General features: G+C 50.9%; 20 non-coding genes across 20 annotated transcripts; 12 read left to right on the top strand and 8 right to left on the bottom strand.

Moving 5' to 3' along the window:
• Positions 1 to 335: 335 nt before the first annotated feature.
• Positions 336 to 407, top strand: Trnae-uuc. The gene has a single exon. It is a non-coding gene; the product is annotated as a tRNA-Glu (tRNA).
• A 1,015-nt stretch (positions 408 to 1,422) lies between these two features.
• Positions 1,423 to 1,494, bottom strand: Trnag-ccc. The gene has a single exon. It is a non-coding gene; the product is annotated as a tRNA-Gly (tRNA).
• Positions 1,495 to 2,133: 639 nt separating this feature from the next.
• Positions 2,134 to 2,205, top strand: Trnae-uuc. The gene has a single exon. It is a non-coding gene; the product is annotated as a tRNA-Glu (tRNA).
• A 1,726-nt stretch (positions 2,206 to 3,931) lies between these two features.
• Trnae-uuc lies at positions 3,932 to 4,003 on the top strand. Its single transcript has one exon. It is a non-coding gene; the product is annotated as a tRNA-Glu (tRNA).
• A 1,015-nt stretch (positions 4,004 to 5,018) lies between these two features.
• On the bottom strand, positions 5,019 to 5,090 carry Trnag-ccc. The gene has a single exon. It is a non-coding gene; the product is annotated as a tRNA-Gly (tRNA).
• Positions 5,091 to 5,729: 639 nt separating this feature from the next.
• Trnae-uuc lies at positions 5,730 to 5,801 on the top strand. Its single transcript has one exon. It is a non-coding gene; the product is annotated as a tRNA-Glu (tRNA).
• A 1,015-nt stretch (positions 5,802 to 6,816) lies between these two features.
• On the bottom strand, positions 6,817 to 6,888 carry Trnag-ccc. Its single transcript has one exon. It is a non-coding gene; the product is annotated as a tRNA-Gly (tRNA).
• A 639-nt stretch (positions 6,889 to 7,527) lies between these two features.
• Positions 7,528 to 7,599, top strand: Trnae-uuc. Its single transcript has one exon. It is a non-coding gene; the product is annotated as a tRNA-Glu (tRNA).
• A 1,015-nt stretch (positions 7,600 to 8,614) lies between these two features.
• Trnag-ccc lies at positions 8,615 to 8,686 on the bottom strand. Its single transcript has one exon. It is a non-coding gene; the product is annotated as a tRNA-Gly (tRNA).
• Positions 8,687 to 9,325: 639 nt separating this feature from the next.
• Positions 9,326 to 9,397, top strand: Trnae-uuc. The gene has a single exon. It is a non-coding gene; the product is annotated as a tRNA-Glu (tRNA).
• A 1,015-nt stretch (positions 9,398 to 10,412) lies between these two features.
• Positions 10,413 to 10,484, bottom strand: Trnag-ccc. The gene has a single exon. It is a non-coding gene; the product is annotated as a tRNA-Gly (tRNA).
• Positions 10,485 to 11,123: 639 nt separating this feature from the next.
• Trnae-uuc lies at positions 11,124 to 11,195 on the top strand. Its single transcript has one exon. It is a non-coding gene; the product is annotated as a tRNA-Glu (tRNA).
• Positions 11,196 to 12,210: 1,015 nt separating this feature from the next.
• On the bottom strand, positions 12,211 to 12,282 carry Trnag-ccc. Its single transcript has one exon. It is a non-coding gene; the product is annotated as a tRNA-Gly (tRNA).
• A 639-nt stretch (positions 12,283 to 12,921) lies between these two features.
• Positions 12,922 to 12,993, top strand: Trnae-uuc. Its single transcript has one exon. It is a non-coding gene; the product is annotated as a tRNA-Glu (tRNA).
• Positions 12,994 to 14,719: 1,726 nt separating this feature from the next.
• Trnae-uuc lies at positions 14,720 to 14,791 on the top strand. The gene has a single exon. It is a non-coding gene; the product is annotated as a tRNA-Glu (tRNA).
• A 1,015-nt stretch (positions 14,792 to 15,806) lies between these two features.
• Positions 15,807 to 15,878, bottom strand: Trnag-ccc. Its single transcript has one exon. It is a non-coding gene; the product is annotated as a tRNA-Gly (tRNA).
• A 639-nt stretch (positions 15,879 to 16,517) lies between these two features.
• Positions 16,518 to 16,589, top strand: Trnae-uuc. Its single transcript has one exon. It is a non-coding gene; the product is annotated as a tRNA-Glu (tRNA).
• Positions 16,590 to 17,604: 1,015 nt separating this feature from the next.
• On the bottom strand, positions 17,605 to 17,676 carry Trnag-ccc. Its single transcript has one exon. It is a non-coding gene; the product is annotated as a tRNA-Gly (tRNA).
• A 639-nt stretch (positions 17,677 to 18,315) lies between these two features.
• On the top strand, positions 18,316 to 18,387 carry Trnae-uuc. Its single transcript has one exon. It is a non-coding gene; the product is annotated as a tRNA-Glu (tRNA).
• Positions 18,388 to 20,113: 1,726 nt separating this feature from the next.
• On the top strand, positions 20,114 to 20,185 carry Trnae-uuc. Its single transcript has one exon. It is a non-coding gene; the product is annotated as a tRNA-Glu (tRNA).
• Positions 20,186 to 20,236: the final 51 nt, after the last annotated feature.

Raw genomic sequence — 20,236 nt, 5'->3', positions numbered from 1 at the left:
GTTCTATCCTCAACTCAGCCATCTCATTTTCTCTCCACGACGGTGAAAGGCACAGCATAGCTTTTGCGAGGTAAGGCCGTATTTGCCGTTTATTACCACCTAGGCTACTTTGCGTCAACGTGTGTTTGTTTCCAGTTATTACTAATTACAGTTTTGCTAGTTGCACTCGAGACTGAAAGCGATGTTTGCCTAGTATGACTTGCGCGCTTTGGGAGTGAGTAAGCGGGATCGTGGTGGCGGACAGAGTTCAGCGTTGGCGCCAGATTCGGCCCTAAAGTTGCGTGGAGGAGACGTATTTCTGGACGCATACACACGTAGTGGATCGTTGAGGTGTGTCCGGTATGGTCTAGTGGCTAGGATACCTGGCTTTCACCCAGGAGGCCCGGGTTCGATTCCCGGTACCTGAACGTGAATTCTCGGGGCTGAGATGAGAAAACTTCTCACGGCCGTTTTTCGTCTTCGTGGAGCTGCTGCTCTGGGTTCCAAGTATTAGGTGAGAGAAAGTCAAGGAAAAGAGATACATCCTCACGTTAATGGCGGGGCCGTTTTGAAGGGAGAGGAGACGGTTTTGCGGTTTTGGACTGCTGATGCGACACTGTTGCATTGCCCGTTAGCTCAGTGGGCTGTAGCGTCGTGCTAGTAACGCGTAGGTCATGGGTTCCTTCCCTCCACGGGCCATTCCATTTTCTCCCCTAATAGGAAATGCTGCCTCCTGCGAGACTCTGCCAGGCAGATTCTAAATGATGTGCACATCCAGCTAGAAGTCTGAACGTTTCGCTAAGGGGTTGCCAACGGCCAGCTCACTTTCAATTAATGAAGTTAAGCAGACGTTTGCGTGGTTAGTGAGTGGATGGGTGATCGTCCGGGAACTCTGCGTGCTATTGGACCCTTCCATTTCAACCCCCACCCTCCTCCTTTTATGCTACAGTGTTGACGTGCTATGATGCCTCCCTAAGCAATTTAAATTACGTTAACGAACATATGATCGACAATTTAATGAGGCTGTTTGCAAAAAGAGCGCAAGGAAAGTGCAAGAACGACTTTGGCAATAACAGAACCGTACGAATCAACAGATAATTTCTCAAATGTGTAGATAACACTGTGCGAAGCAGTGAGATTTCCGAAATTTGTAAATGAAAGTTTAGCTTTTCGTATTGAAAAGGAAAAGTACTCTTGATTACTTTATTTCTCGCAGCCGATTGTCGTACTTCTCCTGTCATATCGGCCCCACCGCCGAGCGGCAGCGAGCGGCAGTCGAGCAAAGTCGGGCCAAGTCGACACACGATGAAGTGAAATTAATCCACTTAGCTGGAACGAGGCAGGAGACGAGGAGATACTACCTGTGCCGCGACACGTGGCAATTTCGAGGTTCGCATGGTCTAGAACACACACTATTGCGCTACGCAAAAATGACAATCCTCCTGCGGTGGCCGGGAATCGAACACGGATCAACTGCTTGGGAAGCAACCATGCTGACCGTTACACCACCACCGCATTGCGCTGCAGGCTTCCTGTGTCGCGGTGCGTTGTCGCCCCTGCTGCCACCAGAGGATCAAGCGACCCTGCTGCAGGCGCTCTGCCCGCCGGCACATCGGAACGCGGTGCCACGTTGCTTCCAGGGCGATGCACTGTAACTAGACGCAGCATTGACTTCCGCCGAGAAATCCACCCTTTCATGTACGGCATGGTGGGAAAACAATTCTGAAATTAGAACTTCTTAGTGAGGCTGCGGTGGCGAGTATTCCTGTATGCCTCGGTGGCGCAGTGGGCTGCGCATGTCATTATCTTAAGGGCGTACGTTCTATCCTCAACTCAGCCATCTCATTTTCTCTCCACGACGTTGAAAGGCACAGCATAGCTTTTGCGAGGTAAGGCCGTATTTGCCGTTTATTACCACCTAGGCTACTTTGCGTCAACGTGTGTTTGTTTCCAGTTATTACTAATTACAGTTTTGCTAGTTGCACTCGAGACTGAAAGCGATGTTTGCCTAGTATGACTTGCGCGCTTTGGGAGTGAGTAAGCGGGATCGTGGTGGCGGACAGAGTTCAGCGTTGGCGCCAGATTCGGCCCTAAAGTTGCGTGGAGGAGACGTATTTCTGGACGCATACACACGTAGTGGATCGTTGAGGTGTGTCCGGTATGGTCTAGTGGCTAGGATACCTGGCTTTCACCCAGGAGGCCCGGGTTCGATTCCCGGTACCTGAACGTGAATTCTCGGGGCTGAGATGCGAAAACTTCTCACGGCCGTTTTTCGTCTTCGTGGAGCTGCTGCTCTGGGTTCCAAGTATTAGGTGAGAGAAAGTCAAGGAAAAGAGATACATCCTCACGTTAATGGCGGGGCCGTTTTGAAGGGAGAGGAGACGGTTTTGCGGTTTTGGACTGCTGATGCGACACTGTTGCATTGCCCGTTAGCTCAGTGGGCTGTAGCGTCGTGCTAGTAACGCGTAGGTCATGGGTTCCTTCCCTCCACGGGCCATTCCATTTTCTCCCCTAATAGGAAATGCTGCCTCCTGCGAGACTCTGCCAGGCAGATTCTAAATGATGTGCACATCCAGCTAGAAGTCTGAACGTTTCGCTAAGGGGTTGCCAACGGCCAGCTCACTTTCAATTAATGAAGTTAAGCAGACGTTTGCGTGGTTAGTGAGTGGATGGGTGATCGTCCGGGAACTCTGCGTGCTATTGGACCCTTCCATTTCAACCCCCACCCTCCTCCTTTTATGCTACAGTGTTGACGTGCTATGATGCCTCCCTAAGCAATTTAAATTACGTTAACGAACATATGATCGACAATTTAATGAGGCTGTTTGCAAAAAGAGCGCAAGGAAAGTGCAAGAACGACTTTGGCAATAACAGAACCGTACGAATCAACAGATAATTTCTCAAATGTGTAGATAACACTGTGCGAAGCAGTGAGATTTCCGAAATTTGTAAATGAAAGTTTAGCTTTTCGTATTGAAAAGGAAAAGTACTCTTGATTACTTTATTTCTCGCAGCCGATTGTCGTACTTCTCCTGTCATATCGGCCCCACCGCCGAGCGGCAGCGAGCGGCAGTCGAGCAAAGTCGGGCCAAGTCGACACACGATGAAGTGAAATTAATCCACTTAGCTGGAACGAGGCAGGAGACGAGGAGATACTACCTGTGCCGCGACACGTGGCAATTTCGAGGTTCGCATGGTCTAGAACACACACTATTGCGCTACGCAAAAATGACAATCCTCCTGCGGTGGCCGGGAATCGAACACGGATCAACTGCTTGGGAAGCAACCATGCTGACCGTTACACCAGCACCGCATTGCGCTGCAGGCTTCCTGTGTCGCGGTGCGTTGTCGCCCCTGCTGCCACCAGAGGATCAAGCGACCCTGCTGCAGGCGCTCTGCCCGCCGGCACATCGGAACGCGGTGCCACGTTGCTTCCAGGGCGATGCACTGTAACTAGACGCAGCATTGACTTCCGCCGAGAAATCCACCCTTTCATGTACGGCATGGTGGGAAAACAATTCTGAAATTAGAACTTCTTAGTGAGGCTGCGGTGGCGAGTATTCCTGTATGCCTCGGTGGCGCAGTGGGCTGCGCATGTCATTATCTTAAGGGCGTACGTTCTATCCTCAACTCAGCCATCTCATTTTCTCTCCACGACGTTGAAAGGCACAGCATAGCTTTTGCGAGGTAAGGCCGTATTTGCCGTTTATTACCACCTAGGCTACTTTGCGTCAACGTGTGTTTGTTTCCAGTTATTACTAATTACAGTTTTGCTAGTTGCACTCGAGACTGAAAGCGATGTTTGCCTAGTATGACTTGCGCGCTTTGGGAGTGAGTAAGCGGGATCGTGGTGGCGGACAGAGTTCAGCGTTGGCGCCAGATTCGGCCCTAAAGTTGCGTGGAGGAGACGTATTTCTGGACGCATACACACGTAGTGGATCGTTGAGGTGTGTCCGGTATGGTCTAGTGGCTAGGATACCTGGCTTTCACCCAGGAGGCCCGGGTTCGATTCCCGGTACCTGAACGTGAATTCTCGGGGCTGAGATGCGAAAACTTCTCACGGCCGTTTTTCGTCTTCGTGGAGCTGCTGCTCTGGGTTCCAAGTATTAGGTGAGAGAAAGTCAAGGAAAAGAGATACATCCTCACGTTAATGGCGGGGCCGTTTTGAAGGGAGAGGAGACGGTTTTGCGGTTTTGGACTGCTGATGCGACACTGTTGCATTGCCCGTTAGCTCAGTGGGCTGTAGCGTCGTGCTAGTAACGCGTAGGTCATGGGTTCCTTCCCTCCACGGGCCATTCCATTTTCTCCCCTAATAGGAAATGCTGCCTCCTGCGAGACTCTGCCAGGCAGATTCTAAATGATGTGCACATCCAGCTAGAAGTCTGAACGTTTCGCTAAGGGGTTGCCAACGGCCAGCTCACTTTCAATTAATGAAGTTAAGCAGACGTTTGCGTGGTTAGTGAGTGGATGGGTGATCGTCCGGGAACTCTGCGTGCTATTGGACCCTTCCATTTCAACCCCCACCCTCCTCCTTTTATGCTACAGTGTTGACGTGCTATGATGCCTCCCTAAGCAATTTAAATTACGTTAACGAACATATGATCGACAATTTAATGAGGCTGTTTGCAAAAAGAGCGCAAGGAAAGTGCAAGAACGACTTTGGCAATAACAGAACCGTACGAATCAACAGATAATTTCTCAAATGTGTAGATAACACTGTGCGAAGCAGTGAGATTTCCGAAATTTGTAAATGAAAGTTTAGCTTTTCGTATTGAAAAGGAAAAGTACTCTTGATTACTTTATTTCTCGCAGCCGATTGTCGTACTTCTCCTGTCATATCGGCCCCACCGCCGAGCGGCAGCGAGCGGCAGTCGAGCAAAGTCGGGCCAAGTCGACACACGATGAAGTGAAATTAATCCACTTAGCTGGAACGAGGCAGGAGACGAGGAGATACTACCTGTGCCGCGACACGTGGCAATTTCGAGGTTCGTATGGTCTAGAACACACACTATTGCGCTACGCAAAAATGACAATCCTCCTGCGGTGGCCGGGAATCGAACACGGATCAACTGCTTGGGAAGCAACCATGCTGACCGTTACACCACCACCGCATTGCGCTGCAGGCTTCCTGTGTCGCGGTGCGTTGTCGCCCCTGCTGCCACCAGAGGATCAAGCGACCCTGCTGCAGGCGCTCTGCCCGCCGGCACATCGGAACGCGGTGCCACGTTGCTTCCAGGGCGATGCACTGTAACTAGACGCAGCATTGACTTCCGCCGAGAAATCCACCCTTTCATGTACGGCATGGTGGGAAAACAATTCTGAAATTAGAACTTCTTAGTGAGGCTGCGGTGGCGAGTATTCCTGTATGCCTCGGTGGCGCAGTGGGCTGCGCATGTCATTATCTTAAGGGCGTACGTTCTATCCTCAACTCAGCCATCTCATTTTCTCTCCACGACGTTGAAAGGCACAGCATAGCTTTTGCGAGGTAAGGCCGTATTTGCCGTTTATTACCACCTAGGCTACTTTGCGTCAACGTGTGTTTGTTTCCAGTTATTACTAATTACAGTTTTGCTAGTTGCACTCGAGACTGAAAGCGATGTTTGCCTAGTATGACTTGCGCGCTTTGGGAGTGAGTAAGCGGGATCGTGGTGGCGGACAGAGTTCAGCGTTGGCGCCAGATTCGGCCCTAAAGTTGCGTGGAGGAGACGTATTTCTGGACGCATACACACGTAGTGGATCGTTGAGGTGTGTCCGGTATGGTCTAGTGGCTAGGATACCTGGCTTTCACCCAGGAGGCCCGGGTTCGATTCCCGGTACCTGAACGTGAATTCTCGGGGCTGAGATGAGAAAACTTCTCACGGCCGTTTTTCGTCTTCGTGGAGCTGCTGCTCTGGGTTCCAAGTATAAGGTGAGAGAAAGTCAAGGAAAAGAGATACATCCTCACGTTAATGGCGGGGCCGTTTTGAAGGGAGAGGAGACGGTTTTGCGGTTTTGGACTGCTGATGCGACACTGTTGCATTGCCCGTTAGCTCAGTGGGCTGTAGCGTCGTGCTAGTAACGCGTAGGTCATGGGTTCCTTCCCTCCACGGGCCATTCCATTTTCTCCCCTAATAGGAAATGCTGCCTCCTGCGAGACTCTGCCAGGCAGATTCTAAATGATGTGCACATCCAGCTAGAAGTCTGAACGTTTCGCTAAGGGGTTGCCAACGGCCAGCTCACTTTCAATTAATGAAGTTAAGCAGACGTTTGCGTGGTTAGTGAGTGGATGGGTGATCGTCCGGGAACTCTGCGTGCTATTGGACCCTTCCATTTCAACCCCCACCCTCCTCCTTTTATGCTACAGTGTTGACGTGCTATGATGCCTCCCTAAGCAATTTAAATTACGTTAACGAACATATGATCGACAATTTAATGAGGCTGTTTGCAAAAAGAGCGCAAGGAAAGTGCAAGAACGACTTTGGCAATAACAGAACCGTACGAATCAACAGATAATTTCTCAAATGTGTAGATAACACTGTGCGAAGCAGTGAGATTTCCGAAATTTGTAAATGAAAGTTTAGCTTTTCGTATTGAAAAGGAAAAGTACTCTTGATTACTTTATTTCTCGCAGCCGATTGTCGTACTTCTCCTGTCATATCGGCCCCACCGCCGAGCGGCAGCGAGCGGCAGTCGAGCAAAGTCGGGCCAAGTCGACACACGATGAAGTGAAATTAATCCACTTAGCTGGAACGAGGCAGGAGACGAGGAGATACTACCTGTGCCGCGACACGTGGCAATTTCGAGGTTCGCATGGTCTAGAACACACACTATTGCGCTACGCAAAAATGACAATCCTCCTGCGGTGGCCGGGAATCGAACACGGATCAACTGCTTGGGAAGCAACCATGCTGACCGTTACACCACCACCGCATTGCGCTGCAGGCTTCCTGTGTCGCGGTGCGTTGTCGCCCCTGCTGCCACCAGAGGATCAAGCGACCCTGCTGCAGGCGCTCTGCCCGCCGGCACATCGGAACGCGGTGCCACGTTGCTTCCAGGGCGATGCACTGTAACTAGACGCAGCATTGACTTCCGCCGAGAAATCCACCCTTTCATGTACGGCATGGTGGGAAAACAATTCTGAAATTAGAACTTCTTAGTGAGGCTGCGGTGGCGAGTATTCCTGTATGCCTCGGTGGCGCAGTGGGCTGCGCATGTCATTATCTTAAGGGCGTACGTTCTATCCTCAACTCAGCCATCTCATTTTCTCTCCACGACGTTGAAAGGCACAGCATAGCTTTTGCGAGGTAAGGCCGTATTTGCCGTTTATTACCACCTAGGCTACTTTGCGTCAACGTGTGTTTGTTTCCAGTTATTACTAATTACAGTTTTGCTAGTTGCACTCGAGACTGAAAGCGATGTTTGCCTAGTATGACTTGCGCGCTTTGGGAGTGAGTAAGCGGGATCGTGGTGGCGGACAGAGTTCAGCGTTGGCGCCAGATTCGGCCCTAAAGTTGCGTGGAGGAGACGTATTTCTGGACGCATACACACGTAGTGGATCGTTGAGGTGTGTCCGGTATGGTCTAGTGGCTAGGATACCTGGCTTTCACCCAGGAGGCCCGGGTTCGATTCCCGGTACCTGAACGTGAATTCTCGGGGCTGAGATGCGAAAACTTCTCACGGCCGTTTTTCGTCTTCGTGGAGCTGCTGCTCTGGGTTCCAAGTATTAGGTGAGAGAAAGTCAAGGAAAAGAGATACATCCTCACGTTAATGGCGGGGCCGTTTTGAAGGGAGAGGAGACGGTTTTGCGGTTTTGGACTGCTGATGCGACACTGTTGCATTGCCCGTTAGCTCAGTGGGCTGTAGCGTCGTGCTAGTAACGCGTAGGTCATGGGTTCCTTCCCTCCACGGGCCATTCCATTTTCTCCCCTAATAGGAAATGCTGCCTCCTGCGAGACTCTGCCAGGCAGATTCTAAATGATGTGCACATCCAGCTAGAAGTCTGAACGTTTCGCTAAGGGGTTGCCAACGGCCAGCTCACTTTCAATTAATGAAGTTAAGCAGACGTTTGCGTGGTTAGTGAGTGGATGGGTGATCGTCCGGGAACTCTGCGTGCTATTGGACCCTTCCATTTCAACCCCCACCCTCCTCCTTTTATGCTACAGTGTTGACGTGCTATGATGCCTCCCTAAGCAATTTAAATTACGTTAACGAACATATGATCGACAATTTAATGAGGCTGTTTGCAAAAAGAGCGCAAGGAAAGTGCAAGAACGACTTTGGCAATAACAGAACCGTACGAATCAACAGATAATTTCTCAAATGTGTAGATAACACTGTGCGAAGCAGTGAGATTTCCGAAATTTGTAAATGAAAGTTTAGCTTTTCGTATTGAAAAGGAAAAGTACTCTTGATTACTTTATTTCTCGCAGCCGATTGTCGTACTTCTCCTGTCATATCGGCCCCACCGCCGAGCGGCAGCGAGCGGCAGTCGAGCAAAGTCGGGCCAAGTCGACACACGATGAAGTGAAATTAATCCACTTAGCTGGAACGAGGCAGGAGACGAGGAGATACTACCTGTGCCGCGACACGTGGCAATTTCGAGGTTCGCATGGTCTAGAACACACACTATTGCGCTACGCAAAAATGACAATCCTCCTGCGGTGGCCGGGAATCGAACACGGATCAACTGCTTGGGAAGCAACCATGCTGACCGTTACACCACCACCGCATTGCGCTGCAGGCTTCCTGTGTCGCGGTGCGTTGTCGCCCCTGCTGCCACCAGAGGATCAAGCGACCCTGCTGCAGGCGCTCTGCCCGCCGGCACATCGGAACGCGGTGCCACGTTGCTTCCAGGGCGATGCACTGTAACTAGACGCAGCATTGACTTCCGCCGAGAAATCCACCCTTTCATGTACGGCATGGTGGGAAAACAATTCTGAAATTAGAACTTCTTAGTGAGGCTGCGGTGGCGAGTATTCCTGTATGCCTCGGTGGCGCAGTGGGCTGCGCATGTCATTATCTTAAGGGCGTACGTTCTATCCTCAACTCAGCCATCTCATTTTCTCTCCACGACGGTGAAAGGCACAGCATAGCTTTTGCGAGGTAAGGCCGTATTTGCCGTTTATTACCACCTAGGCTACTTTGCGTCAACGTGTGTTTGTTTCCAGTTATTACTAATTACAGTTTTGCTAGTTGCACTCGAGACTGAAAGCGATGTTTGCCTAGTATGACTTGCGCGCTTTGGGAGTGAGTAAGCGGGATCGTGGTGGCGGACAGAGTTCAGCGTTGGCGCCAGATTCGGCCCTAAAGTTGCGTGGAGGAGACGTATTTCTGGACGCATACACACGTAGTGGATCGTTGAGGTGTGTCCGGTATGGTCTAGTGGCTAGGATACCTGGCTTTCACCCAGGAGGCCCGGGTTCGATTCCCGGTACCTGAACGTGAATTCTCGGGGCTGAGATGAGAAAACTTCTCACGGCCGTTTTTCGTCTTCGTGGAGCTGCTGCTCTGGGTTCCAAGTATAAGGTGAGAGAAAGTCAAGGAAAAGAGATACATCCTCACGTTAATGGCGGGGCCGTTTTGAAGGGAGAGGAGACGGTTTTGCGGTTTTGGACTGCTGATGCGACACTGTTGCATTGCCCGTTAGCTCAGTGGGCTGTAGCGTCGTGCTAGTAACGCGTAGGTCATGGGTTCCTTCCCTCCACGGGCCATTCCATTTTCTCCCCTAATAGGAAATGCTGCCTCCTGCGAGACTCTGCCAGGCAGATTCTAAATGATGTGCACATCCAGCTAGAAGTCTGAACGTTTCGCTAAGGGGTTGCCAACGGCCAGCTCACTTTCAATTAATGAAGTTAAGCAGACGTTTGCGTGGTTAGTGAGTGGATGGGTGATCGTCCGGGAACTCTGCGTTCTATTGGACCCTTCCATTTCAACCCCCACCCTCCTCCTTTTATGCTACAGTGTTGACGTGCTATGATGCCTCCCTAAGCAATTTAAATTACGTTAACGAACATATGATCGACAATTTAATGAGGCTGTTTGCAAAAAGAGCGCAAGGAAAGTGCAAGAACGACTTTGGCAATAACAGAACCGTACGAATCAACAGATAATTTCTCAAATGTGTAGATAACACTGTGCGAAGCAGTGAGATTTCCGAAATTTGTAAATGAAAGTTTAGCTTTTCGTATTGAAAAGGAAAAGTACTCTTGATTACTTTATTTCTCGCAGCCGATTGTCGTACTTCTCCTGTCATATCGGCCCCACCGCCGAGCGGCAGCGAGCGGCAGTCGAGCAAAGTCGGGCCAAGTCGACACACGATGAAGTGAAATTAATCCACTTAGCTGGAACGAGGCAGGAGACGAGGAGATACTACCTGTGCCGCGACACGTGGCAATTTCGAGGTTCGCATGGTCTAGAACACACACTATTGCGCTACGCAAAAATGACAATCCTCCTGCGGTGGCCGGGAATCGAACACGGATCAACTGCTTGGGAAGCAACCATGCTGACCGTTACACCACCACCGCATTGCGCTGCAGGCTTCCTGTGTCGCGGTGCGTTGTCGCCCCTGCTGCCACCAGAGGATCAAGCGACCCTGCTGCAGGCGCTCTGCCCGCCGGCACATCGGAACGCGGTGCCACGTTGCTTCCAGGGCGATGCACTGTAACTAGACGCAGCATTGACTTCCGCCGAGAAATCCACCCTTTCATGTACGGCATGGTGGGAAAACAATTCTGAAATTAGAACTTCTTAGTGAGGCTGCGGTGGCGAGTATTCCTGTATGCCTCGGTGGCGCAGTGGGCTGCGCATGTCATTATCTTAAGGGCGTACGTTCTATCCTCAACTCAGCCATCTCATTTTCTCTCCACGACGGTGAAAGGCACAGCATAGCTTTTGCGAGGTAAGGCCGTATTTGCCGTTTATTACCACCTAGGCTACTTTGCGTCAACGTGTGTTTGTTTCCAGTTATTACTAATTACAGTTTTGCTAGTTGCACTCGAGACTGAAAGCGATGTTTGCCTAGTATGACTTGCGCGCTTTGGGAGTGAGTAAGCGGGATCGTGGTGGCGGACAGAGTTCAGCGTTGGCGCCAGATTCGGCCCTAAAGTTGCGTGGAGGAGACGTATTTCTGGACGCATACACACGTAGTGGATCGTTGAGGTGTGTCCGGTATGGTCTAGTGGCTAGGATACCTGGCTTTCACCCAGGAGGCCCGGGTTCGATTCCCGGTACCTGAACGTGAATTCTCGGGGCTGAGATGAGAAAACTTCTCACGGCCGTTTTTCGTCTTCGTGGAGCTGCTGCTCTGGGTTCCAAGTATTAGGTGAGAGAAAGTCAAGGAAAAGAGATACATCCTCACGTTAATGGCGGGGCCGTTTTGAAGGGAGAGGAGACGGTTTTGCGGTTTTGGACTGCTGATGCGACACTGTTGCATTGCCCGTTAGCTCAGTGGGCTGTAGCGTCGTGCTAGTAACGCGTAGGTCATGGGTTCCTTCCCTCCACGGGCCATTCCATTTTCTCCCCTAATAGGAAATGCTGCCTCCTGCGAGACTCTGCCAGGCAGATTCTAAATGATGTGCACATCCAGCTAGAAGTCTGAACGTTTCGCTAAGGGGTTGCCAACGGCCAGCTCACTTTCAATTAATGAAGTTAAGCAGACGTTTGCGTGGTTAGTGAGTGGATGGGTGATCGTCCGGGAACTCTGCGTGCTATTGGACCCTTCCATTTCAACCCCCACCCTCCTCCTTTTATGCTACAGTGTTGACGTGCTATGATGCCTCCCTAAGCAATTTAAATTACGTTAACGAACATATGATCGACAATTTAATGAGGCTGTTTGCAAAAAGAGCGCAAGGAAAGTGCAAGAACGACTTTGGCAATAACAGAACCGTACGAATCAACAGATAATTTCTCAAATGTGTAGATAACACTGTGCGAAGCAGTGAGATTTCCGAAATTTGTAAATGAAAGTTTAGCTTTTCGTATTGAAAAGGAAAAGTACTCTTGATTACTTTATTTCTCGCAGCCGATTGTCGTACTTCTCCTGTCATATCGGCCCCACCGCCGAGCGGCAGCGAGCGGCAGTCGAGCAAAGTCGGGCCAAGTCGACACACGATGAAGTGAAATTAATCCACTTAGCTGGAACGAGGCAGGAGACGAGGAGATACTACCTGTGCCGCGACACGTGGCAATTTCGAGGTTCGCATGGTCTAGAACACACACTATTGCGCTACGCAAAAATGACAATCCTCCTGCGGTGGCCGGGAATCGAACACGGATCAACTGCTTGGGAAGCAACCATGCTGACCGTTACACCACCACCGCATTGCGCTGCAGGCTTCCTGTGTCGCGGTGCGTTGTCGCCCCTGCTGCCACCAGAGGATCAAGCGACCCTGCTGCAGGCGCTCTGCCCGCCGGCACATCGGAACGCGGTGCCACGTTGCTTCCAGGGCGATGCACTGTAACTAGACGCAGCATTGACTTCCGCCGAGAAATCCACCCTTTCATGTACGGCATGGTGGGAAAACAATTCTGAAATTAGAACTTCTTAGTGAGGCTGCGGTGGCGAGTATTCCTGTATGCCTCGGTGGCGCAGTGGGCTGCGCATGTCATTATCTTAAGGGCGTACGTTCTATCCTCAACTCAGCCATCTCATTTTCTCTCCACGACGGTGAAAGGCACAGCATAGCTTTTGCGAGGTAAGGCCGTATTTGCCGTTTATTACCACCTAGGCTACTTTGCGTCAACGTGTGTTTGTTTCCAGTTATTACTAATTACAGTTTTGCTAGTTGCACTCGAGACTGAAAGCGATGTTTGCCTAGTATGACTTGCGCGCTTTGGGAGTGAGTAAGCGGGATCGTGGTGGCGGACAGAGTTCAGCGTTGGCGCCAGATTCGGCCCTAAAGTTGCGTGGAGGAGACGTATTTCTGGACGCATACACACGTAGTGGATCGTTGAGGTGTGTCCGGTATGGTCTAGTGGCTAGGATACCTGGCTTTCACCCAGGAGGCCCGGGTTCGATTCCCGGTACCTGAACGTGAATTCTCGGGGCTGAGATGAGAAAACTTCTCACGGCCGTTTTTCGTCTTCGTGGAGCTGCTGCTCTGGGTTCCAAGTATTAGGTGAGAGAAAGTCAAGGAAAAGAGATACATCCTCACGTTAATGGCGGGGCCGTTTTGAAGGGAGAGGAGACGGTTTTGCGGTTTTGGACTGCTGATGCGACACTGTTGCATTGCCCGTTAGCTCAGTGGGCTGTAGCGTCGTGCTAGTAACGCGTAGGTCATGGGTTCCTTCCCTCCACGGGCCATTCCATTTTCTCCCCTAATAGGAAATGCTGCCTCCTGCGAGACTCTGCCAGGCAGATTCTAAATGATGTGCACATCCAGCTAGAAGTCTGAACGTTTCGCTAAGGGGTTGCCAACGGCCAGCTCACTTTCAATTAATGAAGTTAAGCAGACGTTTGCGTGGTTAGTGAGTGGATGGGTGATCGTCCGGGAACTCTGCGTGCTATTGGACCCTTCCATTTCAACCCCCACCCTCCTCCTTTTATGCTACAGTGTTGACGTGCTATGATGCCTCCCTAAGCAATTTAAATTACGTTAACGAACATATGATCGACAATTTAATGAGGCTGTTTGCAAAAAGAGCGCAAGGAAAGTGCAAGAACGACTTTGGCAATAACAGAACCGTACGAATCAACAGATAATTTCTCAAATGTGTAGATAACACTGTGCGAAGCAGTGAGATTTCCGAAATTTGTAAATGAAAGTTTAGCTTTTCGTATTGAAAAGGAAAAGTACTCTTGATTACTTTATTTCTCGCAGCCGATTGTCGTACTTCTCCTGTCATATCGGCCCCACCGCCGAGCGGCAGCGAGCGGCAGTCGAGCAAAGTCGGGCCAAGTCGACACACGATGAAGTGAAATTAATCCACTTAGCTGGAACGAGGCAGGAGACGAGGAGATACTACCTGTGCCGCGACACGTGGCAATTTCGAGGTTCGCATGGTCTAGAACACACACTATTGCGCTACGCAAAAATGACAATCCTCCTGCGGTGGCCGGGAATCGAACACGGATCAACTGCTTGGGAAGCAACCATGCTGACCGTTACACCAGCACCGCATTGCGCTGCAGGCTTCCTGTGTCGCGGTGCGTTGTCGCCCCTGCTGCCACCAGAGGATCAAGCGACCCTGCTGCAGGCGCTCTGCCCGCCGGCACATCGGAACGCGGTGCCACGTTGCTTCCAGGGCGATGCACTGTAACTAGACGCAGCATTGACTTCCGCCGAGAAATCCACCCTTTCATGTACGGCATGGTGGGAAAACAATTCTGAAATTAGAACTTCTTAGTGAGGCTGCGGTGGCGAGTATTCCTGTATGCCTCGGTGGCGCAGTGGGCTGCGCATGTCATTATCTTAAGGGCGTACGTTCTATCCTCAACTCAGCCATCTCATTTTCTCTCCACGACGGTGAAAGGCACAGCATAGCTTTTGCGAGGTAAGGCCGTATTTGCCGTTTATTACCACCTAGGCTACTTTGCGTCAACGTGTGTTTGTTTCCAGTTATTACTAATTACAGTTTTGCTAGTTGCACTCGAGACTGAAAGCGATGTTTGCCTAGTATGACTTGCGCGCTTTGGGAGTGAGTAAGCGGGATCGTGGTGGCGGACAGAGTTCAGCGTTGGCGCCAGATTCGGCCCTAAAGTTGCGTGGAGGAGACGTATTTCTGGACGCATACACACGTAGTGGATCGTTGAGGTGTGTCCGGTATGGTCTAGTGGCTAGGATACCTGGCTTTCACCCAGGAGGCCCGGGTTCGATTCCCGGTACCTGAACGTGAATTCTCGGGGCTGAGATGAGAAAACTTCTCACGGCCGTTTTTCGTCTTCGTGGAGCTGCTGCTCTGGGTTCCAAGTATTAGGTGAGAGAAAGTCAAGGAAAAGAGATACATCCTCACGTTAATGGCGGGGCCGTTTTGAAGGGAGAGGAGACGGTTTTGCGGTTTTGGACTGCTGATGCGACACTGTTGCATTGCCCGTTAGCTCAGTGGGCTGTAGCGTCGTGCTAGTAACGCGTAGGTCATGGGTTCCTTCCCTCCACGGGCCATTCCATTTTCTCCCCTAATAGGAAATGCTGCCTCCTGCGAGACTCTGCCAGGCAGATTCTAAATGATGTGCACATCCAGCTAGAAGTCTGAACGTTTCGCTAAGGGGTTGCCAACGGCCAGCTCACTTTCAATTAATGAAGTTAAGCAGACGTTTGCGTGGTTAGTGAGTGGATGGGTGATCGTCCGGGAACTCTGCGTGCTATTGGACCCTTCCATTTCAACCCCCACCCTCCTCCTTTTATGCTACAGTGTTGACGTGCTATGATGCCTCCCTAAGCAATTTAAATTACGTTAACGAACATATGATCGACAATTTAATGAGGCTGTTTGCAAAAAGAGCGCAAGGAAAGTGCAAGAACGACTTTGGCAATAACAGAACCGTACGAATCAACAGATAATTTCTCAAATGTGTAGATAACACTGTGCGAAGCAGTGAGATTTCCGAAATTTGTAAATGAAAGTTTAGCTTTTCGTATTGAAAAGGAAAAGTACTCTTGATTACTTTATTTCTCGCAGCCGATTGTCGTACTTCTCCTGTCATATCGGCCCCACCGCCGAGCGGCAGCGAGCGGCAGTCGAGCAAAGTCGGGCCAAGTCGACACACGATGAAGTGAAATTAATCCACTTAGCTGGAACGAGGCAGGAGACGAGGAGATACTACCTGTGCCGCGACACGTGGCAATTTCGAGGTTCGCATGGTCTAGAACACACACTATTGCGCTACGCAAAAATGACAATCCTCCTGCGGTGGCCGGGAATCGAACACGGATCAACTGCTTGGGAAGCAACCATGCTGACCGTTACACCACCACCGCATTGCGCTGCAGGCTTCCTGTGTCGCGGTGCGTTGTCGCCCCTGCTGCCACCAGAGGATCAAGCGACCCTGCTGCAGGCGCTCTGCCCGCCGGCACATCGGAACGCGGTGCCACGTTGCTTCCAGGGCGATGCACTGTAACTAGACGCAGCATTGACTTCCGCCGAGAAATCCACCCTTTCATGTACGGCATGGTGGGAAAACAATTCTGAAATTAGAACTTCTTAGTGAGGCTGCGGTGGCGAGTATTCCTGTATGCCTCGGTGGCGCAGTGGGCTGCGCATGTCATTATCTTAAGGGCGTACGTTCTATCCTCAACTCAGCCATCTCATTTTCTCTCCACGACGGTGAAAGGCACAGCATAGCTTTTGCGAGGTAAGGCCGTATTTGCCGTTTATTACCACCTAGGCTACTTTGCGTCAACGTGTGTTTGTTTCCAGTTATTACTAATTACAGTTTTGCTAGTTGCACTCGAGACTGAAAGCGATGTTTGCCTAGTATGACTTGCGCGCTTTGGGAGTGAGTAAGCGGGATCGTGGTGGCGGACAGAGTTCAGCGTTGGCGCCAGATTCGGCCCTAAAGTTGCGTGGAGGAGACGTATTTCTGGACGCATACACACGTAGTGGATCGTTGAGGTGTGTCCGGTATGGTCTAGTGGCTAGGATACCTGGCTTTCACCCAGGAGGCCCGGGTTCGATTCCCGGTACCTGAACGTGAATTCTCGGGGCTGAGATGAGAAAACTTCTCACGGCCGTTTTTCGTCTTCGTGGAGCTGCTGCTCTGGGTTCCAAGTATAAGGTGAGAGAAAGTCAAGGAAAAGAGATACATCCTCACGTTAATGGCGGGGCCGTTTTGAAGGGAGAGGAGACGGTTTTGCGGTTTTGGACTGCTGATGCGACACTGTTGCATTGCCCGTTAGCTCAGTGGGCTGTAGCGTCGTGCTAGTAACGCGTAGGTCATGGGTTCCTTCCCTCCACGGGCCATTCCATTTTCTCCCCTAATAGGAAATGCTGCCTCCTGCGAGACTCTGCCAGGCAGATTCTAAATGATGTGCACATCCAGCTAGAAGTCTGAACGTTTCGCTAAGGGGTTGCCAACGGCCAGCTCACTTTCAATTAATGAAGTTAAGCAGACGTTTGCGTGGTTAGTGAGTGGATGGGTGATCGTCCGGGAACTCTGCGTGCTATTGGACCCTTCCATTTCAACCCCCACCCTCCTCCTTTTATGCTACAGTGTTGACGTGCTATGATGCCTCCCTAAGCAATTTAAATTACGTTAACGAACATATGATCGACAATTTAATGAGGCTGTTTGCAAAAAGAGCGCAAGGAAAGTGCAAGAACGACTTTGGCAATAACAGAACCGTACGAATCAACAGATAATTTCTCAAATGTGTAGATAACACTGTGCGAAGCAGTGAGATTTCCGAAATTTGTAAATGAAAGTTTAGCTTTTCGTATTGAAAAGGAAAAGTACTCTTGATTACTTTATTTCTCGCAGCCGATTGTCGTACTTCTCCTGTCATATCGGCCCCACCGCCGAGCGGCAGCGAGCGGCAGTCGAGCAAAGTCGGGCCAAGTCGACACACGATGAAGTGAAATTAATCCACTTAGCTGGAACGAGGCAGGAGACGAGGAGATACTACCTGTGCCGCGACACGTGGCAATTTCGAGGTTCGCATGGTCTAGAACACACACTATTGCGCTACGCAAAAATGACAATCCTCCTGCGGTGGCCGGGAATCGAACACGGATCAACTGCTTGGGAAGCAACCATGCTGACCGTTACACCACCACCGCATTGCGCTGCAGGCTTCCTGTGTCGCGGTGCGTTGTCGCCCCTGCTGCCACCAGAGGATCAAGCGACCCTGCTGCAGGCGCTCTGCCCGCCGGCACATCGGAACGCGGTGCCACGTTGCTTCCAGGGCGATGCACTGTAACTAGACGCAGCATTGACTTCCGCCGAGAAATCCACCCTTTCATGTACGGCATGGTGGGAAAACAATTCTGAAATTAGAACTTCTTAGTGAGGCTGCGGTGGCGAGTATTCCTGTATGCCTCGGTGGCGCAGTGGGCTGCGCATGTCATTATCTTAAGGGCGTACGTTCTATCCTCAACTCAGCCATCTCATTTTCTCTCCACGACGGTGAAAGGCACAGCATAGCTTTTGCGAGGTAAGGCCGTATTTGCCGTTTATTACCACCTAGGCTACTTTGCGTCAACGTGTGTTTGTTTCCAGTTATTACTAATTACAGTTTTGCTAGTTGCACTCGAGACTGAAAGCGATGTTTGCCTAGTATGACTTGCGCGCTTTGGGAGTGAGTAAGCGGGATCGTGGTGGCGGACAGAGTTCAGCGTTGGCGCCAGATTCGGCCCTAAAGTTGCGTGGAGGAGACGTATTTCTGGACGCATACACACGTAGTGGATCGTTGAGGTGTGTCCGGTATGGTCTAGTGGCTAGGATACCTGGCTTTCACCCAGGAGGCCCGGGTTCGATTCCCGGTACCTGAACGTGAATTCTCGGGGCTGAGATGAGAAAACTTCTCACGGCCGTTTTTCGTCTTCGTGGAGCTGCTGCTCTGGGTTCCAAGTATTAGGTGAGAGAAAGTCAAGGAAAAGAGATACATCCTCACGTTAATGGCGGGGCCGTTTTGAAGGGAGAGGAGACGGTTTTGCGGTTTTGGACTGCTGATGCGACACTGTTGCATTGCCCGTTAGCTCAGTGGGCTGTAGCGTCGTGCTAGTAACGCGTAGGTCATGGGTTCCTTCCCTCCACGGGCCATTCCATTTTCTCCCCTAATAGGAAATGCTGCCTCCTGCGAGACTCTGCCAGGCAGATTCTAAATGATGTGCACATCCAGCTAGAAGTCTGAACGTTTCGCTAAGGGGTTGCCAACGGCCAGCTCACTTTCAATTAATGAAGTTAAGCAGACGTTTGCGTGGTTAGTGAGTGGATGGGTGATCGTCCGGGAACTCTGCGTGCTATTGGACCCTTCCATTTCAACCCCCACCCTCCTCCTTTTATGCTACAGTGTTGACGTGCTATGATGCCTCCCTAAGCAATTTAAATTACGTTAACGAACATATGATCCACAATTTAATGAGGCTGTTTGCAAAAAGAGCGCAAGGAAAGTGCAAGAACGACTTTGGCAATAACAGAACCGTACGAATCAACAGATAATTTCTCAAATGTGTAGATAACACTGTGCGAAGCAGTGAGATTTCCGAAATTTGTAAATGAAAGTTTAGCTTTTCGTATTGAAAAGGAAAAGTACTCTTGATTACTTTATTTCTCGCAGCCGATTGTCGTACTTCTCCTGTCATATCGGCCCCACCGCCGAGCGGCAGCGAGCGGCAGTCGAGCAAAGTCGGGCCAAGTCGACACACGATGAAGTGAAATTAATCCACTTAGCTGGAACGAGGCAGGAGACGAGGAGATACTACCTGTGCCGCGACACGTGGCAATTTCGAGGTTCGCATGGTCTAGAACACACACTATTGCGCTACGCAAAAATGACAATCCTCCTGCGGTGGCCGGGAATCGAACACGGATCAACTGCTTGGGAAGCAACCATGCTGACCGTTACACCAGCACCGCATTGCGCTGCAGGCTTCCTGTGTCGCGGTGCGTTGTCGCCCCTGCTGCCACCAGAGGATCAAGCGACCCTGCTGCAGGCGCTCTGCCCGCCGGCACATCGGAACGCGGTGCCACGTTGCTTCCAGGGCGATGCACTGTAACTAGACGCAGCATTGACTTCCGCCGAGAAATCCACCCTTTCATGTACGGCATGGTGGGAAAACAATTCTGAAATTAGAACTTCTTAGTGAGGCTGCGGTGGCGAGTATTCCTGTATGCCTCGGTGGCGCAGTGGGCTGCGCATGTCATTATCTTAAGGGCGTACGTTCTATCCTCAACTCAGCCATCTCATTTTCTCTCCACGACGTTGAAAGGCACAGCATAGCTTTTGCGAGGTAAGGCCGTATTTGCCGTTTATTACCACCTAGGCTACTTTGCGTCAACGTGTGTTTGTTTCCAGTTATTACTAATTACAGTTTTGCTAGTTGCACTCGAGACTGAAAGCGATGTTTGCCTAGTATGACTTGCGCGCTTTGGGAGTGAGTAAGCGGGATCGTGGTGGCGGACAGAGTTCAGCGTTGGCGCCAGATTCGGCCCTAAAGTTGCGTGGAGGAGACGTATTTCTGGACGCATACACACGTAGTGGATCGTTGAGGTGTGTCCGGTATGGTCTAGTGGCTAGGATACCTGGCTTTCACCCAGGAGGCCCGGGTTCGATTCCCGGTACCTGAACGTGAATTCTCGGGGCTGAGATGCGAAAACTTCTCACGGCCGTTTTTCGTC

This window comes from Schistocerca americana, chromosome 8 (assembly GCF_021461395.2).
Source record: "Schistocerca americana isolate TAMUIC-IGC-003095 chromosome 8, iqSchAmer2.1, whole genome shotgun sequence".
NCBI lineage: Eukaryota > Metazoa > Arthropoda > Insecta > Orthoptera > Acrididae > Schistocerca > Schistocerca americana.
Note: the sequence above shows the minus strand (reverse complement) of the source record. Positions and strands in the feature narration are given on the sequence as shown.